At 44.6% G+C, this 21,144-nt stretch overlaps 1 protein-coding gene and 1 pseudogene across 3 annotated transcripts in view; one reads left to right on the top strand and one right to left on the bottom strand.

The window, feature by feature from the left end:
• The window catches only part of focad (focadhesin), a 343,322-nt gene that overhangs the window by 300,791 nt on the left and 21,387 nt on the right, over positions 1 to 21,144 (bottom strand). The window lies entirely within an intron of this gene.
• Positions 14,564 to 14,796, top strand: LOC139279248 (U2 spliceosomal RNA; annotated as a pseudogene).

The following is a 21,144-nucleotide window of genomic DNA, read 5'->3' as shown; positions in this document are numbered from 1 at the left end:
GATGGTAATTTTACAGTTGCGGTGAGGTTATTGGCAGAGCGGTGTAAATCGGCCAGTATTTTTTTGCGAAACAGAACGTCTCCACCACAAATTGCTGGGGCGGAGGTGATGGGGTTTAATACACTAAATAATGGCAGGCACCCTGAACTTGCCGATATTTTGCGAGCAATTTCTGGGCCATTATCTTTACTATCACATCCAGTTACTCCATTATCTTTTACCATTTTTTCCCCATGTTTCAGATTATCAATATTCACTTGATCAGTGTCCTGCTTCCACTCAGTTTCCAGCAATCTATGTCAATCTTTCTTTTATCAACATGCTATCCTTCATCAGACTTATGCACTTGATTTGGTTTAAACATCAGAATCAAATAAAAAAAACATATTTATTAAGAAAAAGAAGCAATATTCCAGGGCATGGTTAAATACAATCCAACAGGGTATGCATTTCCAAGATTTGGCAGACAAATTCACAAAGTACTTCAGAAGGTAAACATTCACCATCAAAAACAAAAAAAAAATACCCCTTACAATACCAGTATGCTAGTTCTTGGTTGAAACACCATTATTGAAAAAACAAAGCTATTATCAAAAAGACACAAATGAAAATTGTTAAATTCTGGCCAGTAAAGCTAAAGTTGTCTCATTACACTTCTGTGAAGTGCCTTGGGATGCTTTTCTACATTGAAGGCGCAATATAAATGCAAGCTGTTGTTGCTGCTGTGGAAAGAATATTAACAAAAGAGTGATCAGCTGCAGATGTACAAATTCAAATAATTCGAGACACCCACTTTGGGGGCAAAAACACGAAGGCAGATTATCTGAATGGCGGCAGATTAGGAAAATGGGAGGCGTCCTGGTACATCAGTCATTGAAAGTAGGCATGCAGGTACAGCAGACGGTGAAGAAGGCATATGGTATGTTGGCCTTCATAGCTAGGGGATTTGAGTATAGGAGCAGGGGGGTCTTACTGCAGTTGTACAGGGCCTTGGTGAGGCCTCACCTGGAATATTGAGTTCAGTTTTGGTCTCCTAATCTGAGGAAGGACGTTCTTAGTATTGAGGGAGTCCAACGAAGGTTCACCAGACTGATTCCTGGGATAGCAGGACTGACATATGAGGAGAGACTGGTTCGACTGGGCCTGCATTCACTGGCGTTTAGAAGGATGAGAGGGGATCTCATAGAAACATAAAATTCTGACGGGACTGAACAGGTTAGATGCAGGAAGAATGTTCCCGATGTTGGGAAAGTCCAGAACCAGAGGACACAGTCTAAGGATAAAGGGTAAGCCATTTAGGACTGAGATGAGGTGAAATTTCTTCACTCAGAGAGTTGTTAACCTGTGGAATTCCCTACCGCAGGGAGTTGTTGATGCCAGCTCATTGGATATATTCAAGAGGGAGTTAGATATGGCCCTTACAGCTAAAGGGATCAAGGGGTATGGAGAGAAAGCAGGAAAGGGGTACTGAGGTGAATGATCAGCCATCATCTTATTGAATGGTGGTGCAGGCTCGAAGGGCTAAATGGCCTACTCCTGCACCTATTTTCTATGTTTCTATCCCTACTTATAAATTCTAAACAAAGCCACTAATTCTTGTGCAGTTTCATAAACGCAATTTAATATATTCGTTCCATAAATATCATCCACCCAGTCAATAATCTTGGACCAAAGCAGTTTCTGAACAAGTTTTTTGCCATCCCCAGAAACATTAATCTCATTACTTGCGTGACAGTCTGCACTATTTGGAATCACGTACTAGTGTACATTTTCTGGTATCTGAATATTTTTATTTCACACACAATTAACAGCATCTAAACACTTCACATATTCAGATTTCTCCAACAAAAGATAACATTAGATGCTGCAGAAAAATAACAGAGTGATTATTTGTATTCACACTTTTCCCTTCCTTCTGCGCCTGTGTCTTCCAAAACCCACCTCCTCCCGCCCGGATCGGAAGTGTGGCCCCGCAATTGACCACATTGTCCCAGCCAGTAGCTGAGCCCCTGACCAAGACGGGGAGAGAGAGGGGTGGCGGTGGGGGAAGGGAGAGGAGGACACACAGGGGGGGGGGAGCGGGGGAGAAGAGAGGCGAGAGATACTGGAGGAGGAGAGGGGGGGGAAGGAGAGACACGGCGGGGGGAGGGGGGGAGCAGAGACACACGTCACGTGGCGGGGCGGGGGGGGGGGGTAAGAGAGGGGAGATGGGGAGATGGGGAACTCGGGGAAATCGGATCACGCTTCTAGGAAAGCTCCGCGCGTCAGGGACATCGTTGAAGTGTGTGAAAACCTGAAGTCACGACACTGTCACTATTCACTTCATACCCAATAAACCTGTTAACAATCCGTGACCCACACAATGCCCCATCTATGCCGGGGAGGTGGGCAAGGGACTTCGGCTGGAACTTAGTGGCTTTTGCTGGGTTGTTCGAGATCTGTCCTCTCTGGCTTCTGAAGTCAGAATGGATCGATTTACAATTTGCAAAGTCAGTCAGAACTTGGGCTGGGTGGTTCCAGTTACACATTCCAGAGAAACTTCTGGGTGTGGCTTATCCTCCAAGGGGACCAATCAGCAATAGGTCATGTGATAATGAAGAGCCAGAGACATGGCAGCTATTTTATTAGTACAAATAAACGCATCCGAAAAATAAACTGTAATTAATGCTCTCTGGGGATCACCCACAAACGAGGCACAGGTGCAATAATCACAGACTTTCTATTACTCTAAATTGTGACTGGGATTTACCACAACATCTGTTGCACAAAGTTTGCATTGATGTTTAAACTTCAATATCATGCAACATCTCGGTACAATTACTTAGTTATCCACCTACTTGCAGGGGGATTGCATAATCAAGAGTTTTGTTTCCGGCCATACCCGATATATATGAACAAGAGGCAGCCAGAATTGCTTGAAACCAATCTATTTCCACTATGAATTATGATTAATTCTCTACTTCTGAATCTCAGGGATAAGTCTCACTGTTGGAGTTGCTCTTTTTATATTTCTGGGCAGTTCCACTGGGAGAAAAATATCAACACATGCTTTCAATTTCTAGCACAAAACAGGCAACTCTAAAAACAACAACAGCTGGGATTATAATCTCTGCGGTTCACCATAAACGAAGCAATAGCATTACTGTTTTTAAAAAAAAGACTTTTGCATTAGTGTTTAATTTTTCTCCATTTTTTTCCCACACAAGGCAACACATGGCACCACATCACTTCTATTAGCAACATGTGTGGGTTGTACGGCCGGCGCTGTGGACAGCCACACAATTGCTTTCAATAGCATTCTGATCAGTAATTCAGGAACACACTTGAACAGATCTCTCTGAACGTCACTGGTTACTTTTTCAAAGAAAGAATATTTTCTATTTATCACCATCCTCTTCTGTTTCTCATGTCAATCCTCATATCCATCTAGACAATCAATTTTGTCAATTATTCCATAAGCCAAGCCTTAAGTTTCATTAGTAGTCACACAAGTAACTTTCTCAAATGTCATTTGAAAATCCAAGTAAAGTACAGCCATTGGATCAGCTTCATCACTCGCTCCATCACATCCTCAAATAATTTCAGTAGGTTTGTTAGGCATGGCCTATTACACTTGCAGCAGTAGAAAGAACTGATTTCAGTAAGGGAACATTTTGGGTAGAATTACGGAACAGCAAAGGATGCAAGATTCTGGTGGGAATTGTCGACAGACATTTGGATAATAGTGGCTGAATGTATAAATACAGAAACCAGAGAAGTCTCGAGCAAAATTAATCCGATTATAATGGGTACTTTTAATTTTCAAGTAGAAACAGAACAGCTCAAGTCAGAATGGCAACAAATTTTTATAGAGTGTATTCAACAACAAACTGTAATTATAAAGCGCCTTGAATGTAGTGAAACATCCCAAGGCGCTTCACAGGAGTATTACAAGATAACAAATTTGACACTGAGCCGCATAAGTAGAAATTAATGCAGTGACCAAAAATGTGGTCAAATGAGGTATGTGTTAAGGGGCGTCTTAAAACATAGAAACATAGAAAATAGGTGCAGCAGTAGGCCATTCGGCCCTTCGAGCCTGCACCACCATTCAATATCATGGCTGATCATTCCCTCGGTACCCCTTTCCTGCTTTCTCTCCATACCCCTTGATCCCTTTAGCCGTAAGGGCTGTATCTAACTCGCTCTTGAATATATCCAATGAACTGGCATCAATAACTCTCTGCGGCAGGGAATTCTACAGGTCAACAACTCTGAGTGAAGAAGTTTCTCCTCATCTCAGTCCTAAATGGCCTACCCCTTATCCTAAGACTGTGTCCCCTGATTCTGGACTTCCCCATCATCGAGAACATTCTTCCCGCATCTAATCTGTCCAGTCCCGACAGAATCTGAGAAGTTTCTCGGAGATCGTCTCTCATCCTTCTAAACTCCAGTGTATAAAGGCCCAATTGATTCAGTCGCTCCTCATAGGTCAGTCCTGCCATCCTGGGAATCAGTCTGGTGAACCTTCGCTGCACTCCCTCAATAGCAAGCACATCCTTCCTCAAATTAGGAGAACAAAACTGAACACAATATTCCAGGTGAGGCCTCACCAAGGCCCTGTACAACTGCAGTAAGATCTCCCTGCTCCTATACTCAAATCCCCTAGCTTTGAAGGCCAACATACCATTTGCCTTCTTCACTGCCTGCTGTACCTGCATGCCCACCTTCAATGACTGATGAACCATGACACCCAGGACTCGTAGGACCCTTTCCTAATCTGCCGCCATTCAGATAATATTCTGCCTTCATGTTTTTGCCCCCAAAGTGGATAACCTCACACTTATCCACATCATACTGCATCTGCCATGCATTTGCCCACTCACCCAACCTGTCCAATTCACCCTGCAGCCTTCCAGTGTCCTCCTCACAGCTCACACCGCCACCCAGTTTAGTGTCATCTGCAAACCTGGAGATATTACACTCAATTCCTTCATCTAAATCATTAATGTATATTGTAAAGCGCTGGGGTCCCAGCACTAACCCCTGCGGCACCCCACTAGTCACTGCCTGCCATTCTGAAAAGGACCCGTTTATCCCGACTCTCTGCTTCTTGTTTGCCAACCAGTTCTCTATCCACGTCAGTGCATTACCCCCAATACCATGTGCTTTGACTTTGCACACCAATCTCTTGAAGGAGGAAAGAGAGGTAGAGAGGCAGAGAGGTTTAGGCAGGGGGTTCCAGAGCTTGGAGCCTAGGCAATAGAAGGCACGGCCTCAATGGTTGAGCGATTATAATCAGGGAAGCTCAAGAGGGCAAAATTAGCGGAGCGCAGACATCTTGGGAGGTTGTGGGGCTGGAGGAGATTACAGAGATAGTGAGAGGCGAGGCCATGGAGGAATTTGAAAATAAGGATGAGAATTATGAAATCGAGGCGTTGCTTAACCGGAAGCCAATGTCGGTCAGTGAGCACAGGGGTGATGGATGAGCGGGACTTGGTGCGAGTTAGGACATGGGCAGCCGAGTTTGGATCACCTCTACTTAACGTAGGGTAGAATGTGAGAGGCCAGCCAGGAGTGCGTTGGAATAGTCAAGTCTAGAGGCAACAAAGGCATGGATGAGGATTTCAGCAGCGGATGAACTGAGGCAAGAGCGGAGACGGGCGATGTTACGGAGGCGGAAATAGGCGGTCTTAGTTATGCTGCGGATAGGTGGTCAAAAACTCATTTCAGGATCAAATATGACACCAAGGTTGCAAACAGTCTGGTTCAACCTCAGACAGAAGTTGAGAACAGGGATGGAGTCGGTGGCTGGCGAGCGTCATTTGTGGCGGGGACCATAAGAACATAAGAATTAGGAACAGGAGTAGGCCATCTAGCCCCTCGAGCCTGCTCATGGCTGATCTGGCCGTGGACTCAGCTCCACTTACCCGCCCTCTCCCCATAACCCTTAATTCCCTTATTGGTTACAAATCTATCTATCTGTGACTTGAATACATTCAATGAGCTAGCCTCAACTGCTTCCTTGGGCAGAGAATTCCACAGATTCACAACCCTCTGGGAGAAGAAATTCCTTCTCAACTCGGTTTTAAATTGGCTTCCCCGTATTTTGAGGCTGTGCCCCCTAGTTCTAGTCTCCCCGACCAGTGGAAACAACCTCTCTGCCTCTATCTTGTCTATCCCTTTCATGATTTTAAATGTTTCTATCAGATCACCCCTCATCCTTCTGAACTCCAATGAGTAAAGACCCAGTCTACTCAATCTATCATCATAAGGAAACCCCTCATCTCTGGAATCAGCCTAGTGAATCGTCTCTATACCCCCTCCAAAGCCAGTACATCCTTCCTTAAGTAAGGTGACCAAAACTGCACGCAGTACTCCAGGTGCAGCATTACCAATACCCTATACAGTTGCAGCAGGACCTCCCTGCTTTTGTACTCCATCCCTCTTGCAATGAAGGCCAACATTACATTCGCCTTCCTGATTACCTGCTGCACCTGCAAGCTAACTTTTTGGGATTCATGCACAAGGACCCCCAGGTCCCTCTGCACCTCAGCATGTTGTAATTTCTCCCCATTCAAATAATATTCACTTTTACTGTTTCCCCCCCCCCCAAGGTGGATGACCTCACACTTTCCGACATTGTATTCCATCTGCCAAACCTTTGCCCATTCGCTTAACCTATCCAAATCTCTTTGCAGCCTCTCTGTGTCCTCTACAAAACCCGCTTTCCCACTAATCTTTGTGTCATCTGCAAATTTTGTTACACTACACTCTGTCCCCTCTTCCAGGTCATCTATGTATATTGTAAACAGTTATGGTCCCAGCACCGATCCCTGTGGCACACCACTAACCACCGATTTCCAACCCAAAAAAGGACCCATTTATCCCGACTCTCTGCTTTCTGTTCGCCAGCCAATTCTCTATCCATGCTAATACATTTCCTCTGACTCCACGTACCTTTATCTTCTGCAGTAACCTTTTGTGTGGCACCTTATCGAATGCCTTTTGGAAATCTAAATACACCACATCCATCGGTACACCTCTATCCACCATGCTCGTTATATCCTCAAAGAATTCCAGTAAATTAGTTAAACATGATTTCCCCTTCATGAATCCATGCTGCGTCTGCTTGATTGCACTATTCCTATCTAGATGTCCCTCTATTTCTTCCTTAATGATAGTTTCAAGCATTTTCCCCACTACAGGTATTAAACTAACCGGTCTATAGTTACCTGCCTTTTGTCTGCCCCCTTTTTTTTTTTAAAACAGAGGCGTTACATTAGCTGCTTTCCAATCCGCTGGTACCTCCCCAGAGTCCAGAGAATTTTGGTAGATTATAACGAATGCATCTGCTATAACTTCCGCCACCTCTTTTAATACCCTGAGATGCATTTCATCAGGACCAGGGGACTTGTCTACCTTGAGTCCCATTAGCCTGTCCAGCACTACCCCCCCTAGTGATAGTGATTGTCTCAAGGTCCTCCCTTCCCACATTCCTGTGACCAGCAATTTTTGGTATGGTTTATGTGTCTTCCACTGTGAAGACTGAAGCAAAATAATTGTTTAAGATCTCAGCCATTTCCACATTTCTCATTATTAAATCCCCCTTCTCATCTTCTAAGGGACCAACATTTACTTTCGTCACTCTTTTCCGTTTTATATATCGGTAAAAGCTTTTACTATCTGTTTATATGTTTTGCACAAGTTTACCTTCGTAATCTATCTTTCCTTTCTTTATTGCTTTTTTAGTCATTTTTTGCTGTTGTTTAAAATTTTCCCAATCCTCTAGTTTCTCACTAACCTTGGCCACCTTATACGCTTTGATTTGATACTCTCCTTTATTTCCTTGGTTATCCACGGCTGGTTATCCCTTCTCTTACCGCCCTTCTTTTTCACTGGAATATATTTTTGTTGCGCACTATGAAAGAGCTCCTTAAAAGTCCTCCACTGTTCCTCAATTGTGCCACCGTTTAGTCTATGTTTCCAGTCTTCTTTAGCCAACTCTGCCCTCATCCAACTGTAGTCCACTTTGTTTAAGCATAGTACGCTCGTTTCTGACACAACTTCCTCACCCTCAATCTGTATTACAAATTCAACCATACTGTGATCACTCATTCCAAGAGGATCTTTTACAAGGAGATCGTTTATTTTTCCTGTCTCATTACACAGGACCAGATCTAAGATAGCTTGCTCCCTTATAGGTTCTGTAACATACTGTTCTAAGAAATAATCCCGTATGCATTCTATGAATTCCTCATCCAGGCTACCCCGTGCGATTTGAGTTGACCGAAAACAATGTTCCAATATTCAATTGGAGAAAATTTCTGCTCAGCCAGAACTGAATGTCGGACAAGCAGTCAGACAATTTAGAGACCGTGGAGGGGGTCAAGAGAAGTGGTAGTGAGGTAGAGCTGGGGATCAACAACGTACATGTGAAAACTGCCGCTGTGTTTTTGGATGATGGCGCCAAGGAGCAACATGTAGATGAGAAATAGGAGGGGGCCAAGGATACATACTTGGGGGTCACCAGAGGCAATGATGCGGGGCAGGAAGAGAAGCCGTCACAGTCACAGGATTCGAAACTGCTTTCTGGAACAATATGTTTTAAACCCGACACAGCCATATTAGAGTTAGTGATGAGTAATGAGCCAGAATTAGTCAACAATCTGATAAGGAAACATCTCGTCAACAGTGGCCATAACACGATCGAGTTTGATATTAGGTTTGAGAGGGATAAGAGAAAGGTACAAAACAAGGTTTTAAATTGAAGTAAGGCGAATTTTGACATGATGAGTAAACTGGGATGAACTGTTAATGGGTAAACCTATAGCCAAACAGTGGTATTTCCCTTGAGCTTTGAAGTCTGAGGGGTGATCTAATCAAATTATTTAAAATTACAAGAATCAATAGGGTAGATACAGAGGAACTATTTCCTCTGGTGGGGGAATCCAGAACAAGGGGGCACAATTCTTAAAATTAGAGCTAGGTCATTTAGGAATGGAACCAGGAAGCACTTTTTCCACACACAATGTTGTGGAAATATGGAACAAAACACTATGGATGCTAGGTCAACTGAAATTTCAAGGACACCATTGATAGACTTTTGTTAGGTAAAGGAGAGAGATCAAAAGCGGATAAATGGAGTTAAGATGCAGATCAGCCGTGATCTTATTAAACGGTTGAAGAGGCTCGAGGGGCTGAATAGCCTTTTCTTGTTATGAATTTTATGTTCTAATGTCCGCAATTTTCAGTCATTCTCTATAAAAAAAATAGCACAAGAAAAATGTTCTGGTATGGGTGACAACATGCACCTTCCGAACGATGCTATTAAAGAGCTGGGCACCGCTGAAAGGAGCAGGATGCTTCATCGTATAATGAATCAAGAATTTCTCTCATGGAGCAAAAAAATAGGCCAATTGTACCATTCAATGAAAACTAGCACAATCAGTTGTGCCATTGCATTTTTCTGAATCTTATTAAGAGTTGACTGGGGAGTATCTTCTGTATTCGTGACCTCTGCTGACAGGGAAAGTTACATGAGTGTACTAATTCAAAGGACAGTTGGATTATCATCAACAAAGCACCAATGAGCCATAGAATGACTGTAAAAGTAAACTTCTGGAAACTACCCTCTACAGTTTGGGGCGAGACCAACTGGATTTCTGAAGCGTTTTCAAGTGGCAATGTAGGACCACAAAAGCAATAGTTTCATTGTGATTGGGAAGAAAACTGCAAAGGTTCAATAGTGAAACACAAACAGAAAATGCTGGAAACACACAGCAGGCCAGTGAACACCTGAAAGAGAAAGATAGCATAACATTTTGGAGAGGACCCTTTATCAGAATTCTTTAGTACTTACTGTTTCACTGGCTCGATAGGAGAGAATCTGTATTGTGACCTCGACACAAAACGGAGTAATATGCTAAACAGATGTTAGGAATTGACAAGGGCTCACACAGACTGAAATCTGACTGGCTATGTCTCAGACTCTCATTACATGAACCATGTGCATCAGGTACTGCGCATTTCTTTTGTGGATTCACAAAAATTGTTCAGTTATGGACAATTTGTGTTGTGTTCCTTTTCTGCGAGGAACGGAGTTAAAATGCCACATTAATCATTCAGGAGTAGTCTGACAGATGCCAGCAAAGAAAGGTATGATGTATCACAGAAACAAAAGTTACTTTCAAGGTCTTGTTTCCTGGACGTGGATACGTAACAAAAAGCAGCACAATTATATTGCAGTATTGCAATGTTGAAACCAAACAAAAAACGAACCACAAGACCATAAGTAAAACGATCAGCCATGAATCGCGGAGCAGGCTCGAGGGGCCAAATGGCCTACTCTTGCTCCTATTTCTTATGATCTTAAGCTAAGTCACCGGTCCAACAGGCAATACAATGATGTTAAAAATCCATCAATAGCTTTTATTTCATTGGGGCACTGTATCTGGTGCAATGGTAACCAAAATACATTCCCAAAATTATCAAATTCCATTAGCACATTATTAATTATGGAGAAAAATCTAATTTGTCTTAAAAAATAATTCTCTTCCCTCAATATACATTTATTATTAGAAAGGTCATCTTGTACAGCTATACAAGACCAGAAGTATTCTTTCCAAAAGTTATAAAATGGAGAAAACATTTATATATAGATTTTATACTATTATACAAAAATAATGGGCCCAAATTTCCCCAACCAATTTTTCCGGCGCACTAACCTGAGATGCGGCGACTTTGTGCGCTCAAAACGGCGCCAAAAAACGTACTCACGATTCTGGCTGCTCTGCTGTGTGTCCTGGGTCCTGGCGCAGTGTATATCGTGCAGTGGGGGGGGGGCGGAGCTGCAGCCCTGCGCCGAAAACAGTGCCAGCAGTTATCCGCATGCGTGGTGGAGTCTGCGCACATTCGCAGTAGCTCCTCACCCTCCCAGCACGTCCTGCAGGCTGTGAGCGGGACCCGATGCTCGCCACCCCTTTCCCTGGCCAAAGAGACAACCCGATGTTTGCCACCCCTAGCCCTGGCCGAGTGGCCTGCCGCACAGGCCGGCCACTGCCTTCCCTGGAGAGAAGTCCAGGCCCTCCGAGAGATGTCCAGGGGCCGAGTTAGGAAGGTAGGACCTAAGTTTTATTTTTTATTTATTATTGATGGTTTTTATGCTTCTTGAATGTTGTTGTGAAGGTGTTTAGTGCTTTGCAAGGTCCTCTCCGCTTCCCTTGCGCCTCCCGCTCCCGCTCTCCCCCCCCCCCCCTCCCCCCGCCCATCTCTGGCTACCTGCGCTGATTTCTTTATTCTCTGCAAGGGTTTTCTGTGCGGCCACAAGTGGCCACATACGCTGACCTAAGTTAGTTTGGAGCAACTATTAGGTGTCTAAACTGGCTTAAATGGCCAAAACAGCTGGTAACACCCCCTTTTGAAAAAAAATCCTAACTAACTCACACTGGCACAAATTAAATGTGCAGAATGGGGATTTTTAAGATACTCCAGAAAAATCAAGTTGCTCCAAAAGAAACAGGCCCAAATTTCCCCAAGAGTTGCCCCTTTTTTTGGGAGTAAGTAGCTTTTTTTGGAGTAACTTAAAAATCTCAAATTTCCACATTTAACTTGCTCCAAAGTAAGTCAGTTAGTTAGGTTTTTTTCTACTTTATTTTGTTCTCCCCAAAAGGGGGCGTGACAAGGCACTTACACCTCTTCTGGCCACAGAAGCAAATTTGGCCAACAGAACTTACTCCAAACTAACTTAGGCCAGTATATGTGGCCACCTTTGCAGGCACCGAAAAACCTTACCTACATTTAAGAAACCAGCGCAGGTAGCCAGAGATTGGGGTGGGGGTTTGGGGAGAGAAGGCGAGTTAAGAGGATTCCAAAGTTCTAAAGACCTTCATAACATCAGCACAACATTACAACATCTTCAGCACAACAGCTGCACAACATCACCACAAATAAAAGAAAGATAAATCAGCTACAGAAAAGAGAGCAGTCCTACCTTGCCGACTGCAGAATGCACCAGCTAGCCCTCCCTCCAGGGCTAGGGGCGGCGGGCACGCATGACTGTAGCGGTGAGGGATTTTTACTTTTTACAGTTGACCCTAAATGTTGCGTGGTCCTAATGGAGTATGATTCAGTTTGGATGCAAACTATCTTTTATTGTAAATTTTACAGTGCACTTCAACGATACCAACAACAACCACAACAGGAAAGAAAGTCTGCACCCATCCCTCACCCACATCTCGGGGAAAGTGCACTACCTCATACGGTCGGTGATGGTGGTGGCGGGGGGCCCGGCTTGGGTCTGACCGGTGGCTGGTGCGTGGAGTGAAGTGGAAGTGGCATTTGAGTCTCCGGCCTTTGTGTCCTTATTGCAGAAGCCAGCTCCCTCATGGCATCTGCTATCGTCTGCACACCCTCTGAAATGCCCGCCTTGACTTCCCGTCTTAGTGCAGAGATTTCATCACGCATCCCACTGACGGCCGCCATGAGTGATCTTGAGTGGTCTCCTCATCCAATGAAACAACCCGATTAACCTCTGCTGAGGGCTGCCTCTCAGGAGAGACTGGTTGGCTTCTCCTTCCCCTCGCCGTGGGTCTGCCTAGTGGCACCCCTCCAGTGCGAGGTGCAGGCTGGGATGGAGGGGGACTGGATGTCCCGAGATGCATTTCCCGACCGCCACTCGGACCCGCGACCTCGGAAGGTGTGAACCCATGGAAGATTGCCAAGGAGCTAATGGAGGGCTCTGGCAGTGTGATGGCCTGTGATATGTCCTAATCAATATCGGGGTCAGCATTCTCCTGAGCACACATTTCCATGGACCCCTCCTCCCTCCACCCACCTTGGTCTGGAGCGCATGCATCTGGATCTTCAGGATATTGAGGAGTGTCTTCTGCTTCTGCAAAAGACGACACAACAGTCAAATAGTTAGCAACACAGGAGGGGGCAGGATGGTTGGCATGAGTAGTCTCACGCGTAGCTGGCCAGTCAGCAGGTTGATCTGAAGGGCCACTATGCATTTTCACGACTCACCCTCACATGTGGGTCCAGCTTGTGCAGAGCTGATTTTCTGCCGATACGAGTCAGCAAGGCAGCAACCCTCTGTTCCAGGGGTGTCAGTTGGTGCAGATTTGGCAGACCTCCTCCTGTTCTAGTTCTCTCCCTCTTGTCAGCCAATTTCTTCTGCAAAGATGAAAATATTAATTGTCAGACATGGTGCGCTTCTGATGGGTGGGACACATACAGGTGATCACATTTTCCACTGCAATTCAATTTAAAGATGAAGATATTACTTACACTCACTACTTGACCAACGTCCTGCCATTTCTTCTTGCACTGGCTTCCAGATCTTGCGGTGTTGGCCCCAGCGGAGAATTCTTCTGCAACGAGATTCCATCTTTTTCTCATTTCCTTGGGTGAGACCTTTGACGGACCACTTTTGCTGATATCCAGCTCCAACCATTAGTCACTTACAGTCACTAATTTCTCCACTTCCTCATGGAGGAAATTCTTGGTTTATCATGCACACTCTTTGTCTATTGGACTCAAACGCAGGTAATGTTCAAAGGTCACACTTACACCTCTCTTACACCTATCCAGCACTCCTTTCCATTCCCTCAGCCACATAAAAATCAATATTCAGACCTAACCTTTATAAATGCTCCATAACCAATTATTCTGAGGACACTCTCCCTTTAATTGGCTGATTGCCAAGCTTCTTGTTGCACTGCGCATGTACGCAAACTAACTGCCCATTGCACATGCGCGCACGCTCAAACGGTCATGCGTGCCCCTGCCGGCACTACACAACACACTGGGCCCAAGCCCTGCCCCCTGCTGGCCGCACTGAGCAAGCGTGGCCGAAGCTCTCCATCCCCCACCCCCCAGACTCTGCTGCGCGACGCCGATAGATCCAGACGACAAAGGAGCGGCCAAATTCACAGGTAGATTTTTGCCGCTTTTCTCCCCCCAGGAAGTCGGCGTACCACATCGAAATACGCCGCTCTAAGCGGCTGGGGAAATTTGGTGCCACAGTTACTAAATAAACCTTCAAGTTTATGAAAACGCTTAGAGGAAATGTATTCAAATTCTCCTTTAAGCAGCAAATTAAAACTTACTTCCAGATGTCAGGCTACTGAATTGAAGTGTTAATGTTCTTATAATCCTTAAATGTTTGAGATCTAAGATTATATTAAGCTGTCATTAGGTTACAGAGATAAAATTGAAATAAGTAAAAACAACTTTGATTAATGAATTTAAAGTAAATATATTCTGACTGAAATAGAAAATGCAAAAATGTGCTAAACTACATAATTTTTTCCAATAAATTCACCAAAATATTCTCCGATTAAGCATATATAATTTTTAACACAAGGCAGAAATGCTGTAGTACTCTACCAAGGTTAAAAAAGTAATAACATAGAAATCTCAGAATAAAAGGATGATGCACCAGGCAGAAAGGTAGTCTCAATTTTGTGAAAAACTCTGTACCTGCCATAACCCAAGAGTTATAAAGAAAAGGTACAGCATGTTTATGACTGAAATATAGAAAATATTTCGTCACTCGAGAGACAAAACAAGTGAAGTAGGCCAACCTTCTCGGCCTTTTGGCTAAGATCATGCGTAACTGACCTGACCAGCCACCATGACCTCCGGGTGGTTTCTCCCTGGTCAGGAAGGTATATGCTTGCTTTTTTGGAAACAGGAGGTGGGTGGGGTGGCTTGACCCATCCACCTCCACGGAGGTGTGTGGGGTGGCTTGACCCATCCACCTCCATGGCACGAACCTGGTATTGCAGTACTTCCAGGAACGGTGCAGTGGCTCTAGGCCTTTTGGCTAAGAGTATTGGCGCAGAGTGATCCTTGGCATGTGCAAGGTGACCTCTGGCGTTTGTGATTTGACAAAGAATTGGAACGATTGGCTACGAATTTAAAAAAAAAACATTCATAAATTACATTTTCCATAACCTATATATGTTGATGCTGTACTGGTAAATTTATGCCATATATGATTTACAAACAACTTTTAAAGATGTGGAAAATAAAAGGCTTAATATACCAGGTGGCGTAGGATTCGTGCAGTCTTGTTACATAGATAGCTTTCAGTCCAATTGAAATGGAGCTGATTTCTGTGAAGAGATGTTGTTTAAGTAACTCCTTGTCCTGGATTTTCAAGTCATCTTAAGTGGAATTTTTGGCTGAGGTCACAAATGGCTTATAACAATTTTCTGAACTGTTTTGTTGAAAGAACATAATGTCATGGTGAATATGGGCAGTATTTCTTCAAGTTGGAAGTTAATGAGTTGCACAGAGTGACTGATTTAAGCATGCACTGGTGTTTTGCTCTGACATGTTAAATTGATACATTTTGCTCCTACAAATACTTCTAGTTCAGCATGTTAACGCACAGCAAAGTGATGGAATGTGTCGTCAACAGTGCTATCAAGCAGCACTTACTCAGCAATAACCTGCTCACCAATGATCAGTTTGGGTTCCGCCAGAACCACTTGGCTCGAGACCTCATTATAGCCTTGGTCCAAACATGGATAAGAGCTGAATTCCAGAGAGGCGAGAGTGACTGTCTTGACATCAAGGCAGCATTTGACCAAGTGTGACACCAAGGAGCACTAGTAAAACTGAAGTCATAGAATCATCGAAATTTACAGCACGGAAGGAGGCCATTTCAGCCCATCGTGTCCGGGCCGGCCGACAAAGAGCTATCGAGCCTAATCCCACTTTCCAGCTCTTGGTCCGTAGCCCTGTAGGTTATGGTACTTCAAGTACACATCCAAGCACTTTTAAAATGTGGTTAGGCTTTCTGTCTCTGCCACCCTTTCAGGCAGTGCGTTCCAGAGCCCCATCAAGAAATTTCCCCTCAAATCCCGGCTAAACTTCCTACCAATTAGATTAAATCTATGCTCCCTGGTTGTTAACCTTTCTGCTAAGGGACACAGGTCCTTCCTATCCACTCTATCTAGGCACCTCATAATTTTATACACCTCAATAATGTCTTCCCTCATTCTCCTCTGTTCCAAAGAAAACAAACCCAGCCTATCCAATATTTTCTCATAGCTAAATTTCTCCAGTCCAACCAACATCCTCGAGACAGACAGTTTCTTAACCGATAAGGGAATAAGGGATTATGGGGAACGGGCAGGGAAGTGGATCTGAGTCCATGATCGGATCAGCCAAGATCGTATTAAATAGCGGAGCAGGCCTACTCCTCCTATTTCTTCTGTTCTTATGTAAATCTCCTCTGTACCCTCTTTAGTGCAATCACATCTTTCCTGCATGCAGTACTTGAGCTGTGGCCCAACTAATGTTTTATACAGTTCCAGTATATAACCTCCCTGCTCTTGTATTCTGTATGCCTTTTTAACCACCTTATCTACCTGGCCTGCTACCTTCAGGGATCTGTGGACCTGCACTCCAAGGTCCCTTTGTTCCTCTACATTCCTCAGTGTCCTACCATTTAATGTGTATTCCCTTTCCTTGTTAGCCCTCCCCAAATACATTACCTCACACTTCTCCAGATTGAATTCCATTTGCCACTGTTCTGCCCATCTGACCAGCTCATGGATATCTTCCTGCAGTCTACAGCTTTCTTCTTCATTATCCAACCACACGGCCGAATTTAGTATCATCTAAAAAATTCTTAATCATAATCCCTACATTCAAGTCTAAATCATTGATATGTACCACGAAAAGCAAGGGCCCTGGTACTGAGCCCTGCGGAAACCCACTGGAAACAGCCTTCCAGTCGCAAAAACACCCATCAAACATTACCCTTTGCCTCCTGCCTCTGAGTCAATATTGAATCCAACTTGCCACTTTGCCCTGCATCGCATGGGCTTTTACTTTTGTGACCAGTCTGCTATGTGGGACCTTATCAAAATCCTTGCTAAAATCCATATCCACTACATCAAACACACTACCCTCATTGACACTCCTTGTTACCGCCTTAAAAATTCAATTAAGTTAGTCAGACCTTTCCTTAACAAATCCATGCTGACTGTCGTTGATTAATTTGTGTCTTTCTAAAAGAAGATTTATCCTGTCACTCAGAATTTTTTTTACAATACTTTTCCCACCACCAAGGGCTAAACTGGCTGGCCTGTAATTATTCAGTTTAGCCCTTTCTCCTTTTTTAAACAAAAGCTACAACGTTCCCAGTCCTCCAGTCCTCTGGCACCACACCTGTAGCCAAAGAGGATTGGAAAATGATGGTCAGAGCCTCTGCTATTTTCTCTTTTGCTTTTCTTAACAGCCTGGGATACATTTCATCCAGGTCTGGGGATTTATCCACTTTCAAAGCTGCTAAGACCTTTAATACTTCCTCTCTCACTATGTTTATGTCATCTAATATTTCACACTCCTCTTCTCTGATTGCAATGTTTGCATCACCCCTCTCTTTAGCGAAAACAGATCCATTAAGAACCATACCCACATCTTCCCCCTCCACACAAAGATTACTGTCATGGTCTCGAATAGGCTCTACCTTTCTTTAGTTATCCTCTTGCTCTTAATGTATTTATAAAACATCTGTGGGCTTTCCTTGATTCTACTTGCCAAAATGTTTTCATGCTCTTTCTTTGCTTTCCTAATTTCCATTTTAGTTGTCCCCCTGCATTTTTTACACTCCTCTAGAATTTCTGCAGTATTAAGCCCTCGGTATCTGTCATAAGCCTCCCTTTTTTTCTTTATCCTACCCTGTATGTCCCTTGACACCCAGTGGCTCTAAATTTGTTATCCCACCCTTTGCCCTGGATTTTCGGCTTTTAGGATTTCGGGCCATTAATGACAATGGGGCAGTCCTGACACCACCTGGAAAAGTTTGCCACTCAATCAACGAAATTGGGCAGCTGGGCCCGGAGTGTGGGGTGGAGCGGTAATGGAAGCATTCGTTACACACCTCTCTTAGGGTGCTAGGCAGGCTGAGCATGCGAAAATCCTGAACTACACAGCTGGCCTGGGAGCTCTCCGAGAGAGGACTGGGGAGAAAAAACTTATCTGAGGTCGACATTACTTACCTCACTACAGTTTAGAACACCCATTTTCAAAGGCGTTCCCAGCAGTATGTTCTACGCAATGCTGTAAAGAAAACATAAGAAATAGGAGCAGGAGTGGACCATACGGCCCCTCGAGCCTGCTCCGCCATTTAATACGATCATGGCTGATCCGATCATGGACTCAGGTCCACTTCCCTGCCTGCTCTCCATAACCCCTTATTCCCTTATCGTTTAAGAAACTGTCTATTTCGGTCTTAAATTTATTCAATGTTCCAGCTTCCACAGCTCTCTGAGGCAGAGAATTCCACATATCCACAACCCTCAGAGAAGGAATTTCTCCTGATCTCAGTTTTAAATGGGCGGCCCCTTATTCTAAAATTATGCCCCCTAGTTCTAGTCTCCCCTATCAGTGGAAACATCCTCTCTGCATCCACCTTGTCAAGCCCCTCATAATCTTACACGTTTCGATAAGATCATTTCTCATTCTTCTGAATTCCAATAAGTAGAGGCCCAACCTACTCAACTTTTCCTCATGTCAACCCCCTCATCTCTGGAATCAACCTTGTGAATCTTCTCTGAACTGCCTCCAAAGCAAGTATAGCCTTTTGTAAATATGGAAACCAAAACTGCATGCAGTATTCCAGGTGTGGCCTCACCAATACCCTGCACAACTGTAGCGAGACTTCCCTGCTTTTATACTCCATCCCCTTTGCAATAAAGGCAAAGATTCCATTGGCCTTCCTGATCACTTGCTGTACCTGCATACTAACCTTTTATGTTTTATGCACAAGTACCCCCAGGTCCCGCTGTACTGCAGCACTTTGCAATTTTTCTTCATTTAAATAATAACTTGCTCTTCGATTTTTCCTGCCAAAGTGCCTCACACTTTCCAACACAATGGGTCGGGAGGGAGTCAAAAATCGAGCCTGTGTTAAAACCGGCCCTGAAAACCCCGGCGGGCGCTTGCAGCTGGCCGCCCGCACAGAAGAGCTCACTGCCGCCATTGCTTCTCCTCCGGAGCGAAACCAGAGGCAGTCAGCAGCAGAAAATCCCTCCCTTTTTCTTTAAGGGAACATATTTGCTCTGAACCCTCAGGATCTCCGCCTTGAATGCCTCCCACTGCTCCGACACTGATTTACCTTCAAGTAGCCATTTCCAGTCCACTTTGGCCAAATCACCTCTCAATTTAGCAAAATTGGCTTTTCCCCAATTGAGAACTTTTATTCCTGGTCTATCTTTATCCTTTTCCATAACTACTGTAAATCTAACTGAATTATGATCACTGGCACCAAAATGCTCTCCCACTGATATCCCTTCCACCTGCCCAGCTTCATTCCCTAAAATTAAGTCCAGAACTGGCCCCTCCCTTGTTAGACTTGTCACATACTGGCTAAAAAAGTTCTCCTGAATGAATTTTAGGAATTCCGCATCCTCTGTACCCTTCAGACTAATTTTATCCCAGTTAATATTAGGGTAGTTGAAATCTCTTCCTATTACTGCCCTATAGTTTTTGCACTTCTCAGAAATGTGCCTACATATTTGCTCTTCTATCTCCCTCTGACTGTTTGGGGGTCTATAGTATACTCCCAGCAGTGTTATTGCCCCTTTTTTGTTCTTCAATTTAACCCATATGGCCTCATTTGATAATCCTTCTAACATATCATCCCTCCTCACAGCTGTAATTGTTTCATTAATCAATACTGCAACCACCCCACCCCACTTCCTTCTCCGCCTCCTATTTTACCCTCCTCTCTATCCCGCCTGAACTCCTGCAACCAGGAATATTGAGCTGTCATACCTGCACTTCTTTCAGTCTCAGTAATAGCTACAATATCATATTCCCAAATGTCTATCTGTGATCTCATTCATCTGCCTTATTACCTATACTCCTTGCATTGAAGTATATACAATTCAGCACTGACAAACTCCCTTGTTATGTGTGTTCGACCTCGTGTTTCCTCTGATTTCCAAATTCACTTTCTTCTTTGCTTTCCAGTTTCACTTTTGCTTCTCTCCCTTCTGAATCTATTCTCAGGTTCCCATCCCCCTGCCAAGCTAGTTTAAACCCTCCCCAACAGCACTAGCAACCCCACCCCCCACGAGGATATTGGTCCCGGATCTGTTGAGGTGCAAACTGTCCGGCTTGTACAGGTCCCATCTCCCAGGAAATGGTCCCAATGCCACAGGAATCGAAAGCCCTTCCACCTGCACCATCTCTGTAGCCACGTATTCATCTGCTCTACCCTCCTACTCCTGTACTCACTAGCACATGGCACCAGGAGTAATCCGGAGATTACTACCTTTGAGGTCCTGCTTTTTAATATCTCTCCTAGCTCCCTAAAATCTGACTGCAGGACCTCATCCCGCTTTCTACCTATGTCATTGGTACCGATATGGACCGAACCTCTGGCTGTTCTCCCTCTTCCCCCCAGAATGCCCTGCAGCCGCTCGGTGACATCCTGGATTCTGGTACCAGGGAGGCAACATACCATCCTAGAGTCATGTCTACGGCCGCAGAAATGCCTATCTGCTCCCCTGACTATCGAATCTCCCTACCACTATTGCTCTTCCACTCATCTTCCTCCTCGTGCAGCTGAACCACCCGTGGCATCGTGGACTTAGCTTTGGCTGCACTCCCCAGAGAAACCATCGCCCACACTAGTATTCCCAACAGCATACTGGTTGGCGAGCGAAATGCACTCTAGGGACTCCTGCACTACCTGCCTGGTCCTCCTCTTCTGTCTGATGGTCACCCATTCCCTCTCTGCCTGCAGACTCTTAAGCTGCGGGGTGGCCACCTCTAGAAATGTGCTATCCACAAAGTTCTCAGCCTCGCAGATGCACCGCAGTGACTCCAGCCGCCGCTTGAGCTCCAAAACACGGATCTTGAGCTGTCGTAGCTGGTGACACTACCTGCACACGTTGTCGTCCAGCCCACAAGAAGTGTCCAGGACTTTCCACATGGTACAGGATGTGCTCTCCACGGGACTAAGCTGCTCTGTCATGCCTCTATTTAATAACTATGAGAATAGTCAATGAGAATAATATGAAAAACCCTCCAGTGGATGGAGTCATACCTGCCGCAAAGGAAGATGGTTGTGATAAATTGAAGGCCAATAATCTCAGCCCCAGGACATCGCTGCAGCAGTTACTCAGGGTAGTG

This window comes from Pristiophorus japonicus, chromosome 1 (genome assembly GCF_044704955.1).
Source record: "Pristiophorus japonicus isolate sPriJap1 chromosome 1, sPriJap1.hap1, whole genome shotgun sequence".
Lineage (NCBI taxonomy): Eukaryota > Metazoa > Chordata > Chondrichthyes > Pristiophoridae > Pristiophorus > Pristiophorus japonicus.
The sequence above is the reverse complement of the archived record's forward strand: the minus strand, read 5'-3'. Positions and strand labels throughout refer to the sequence as shown.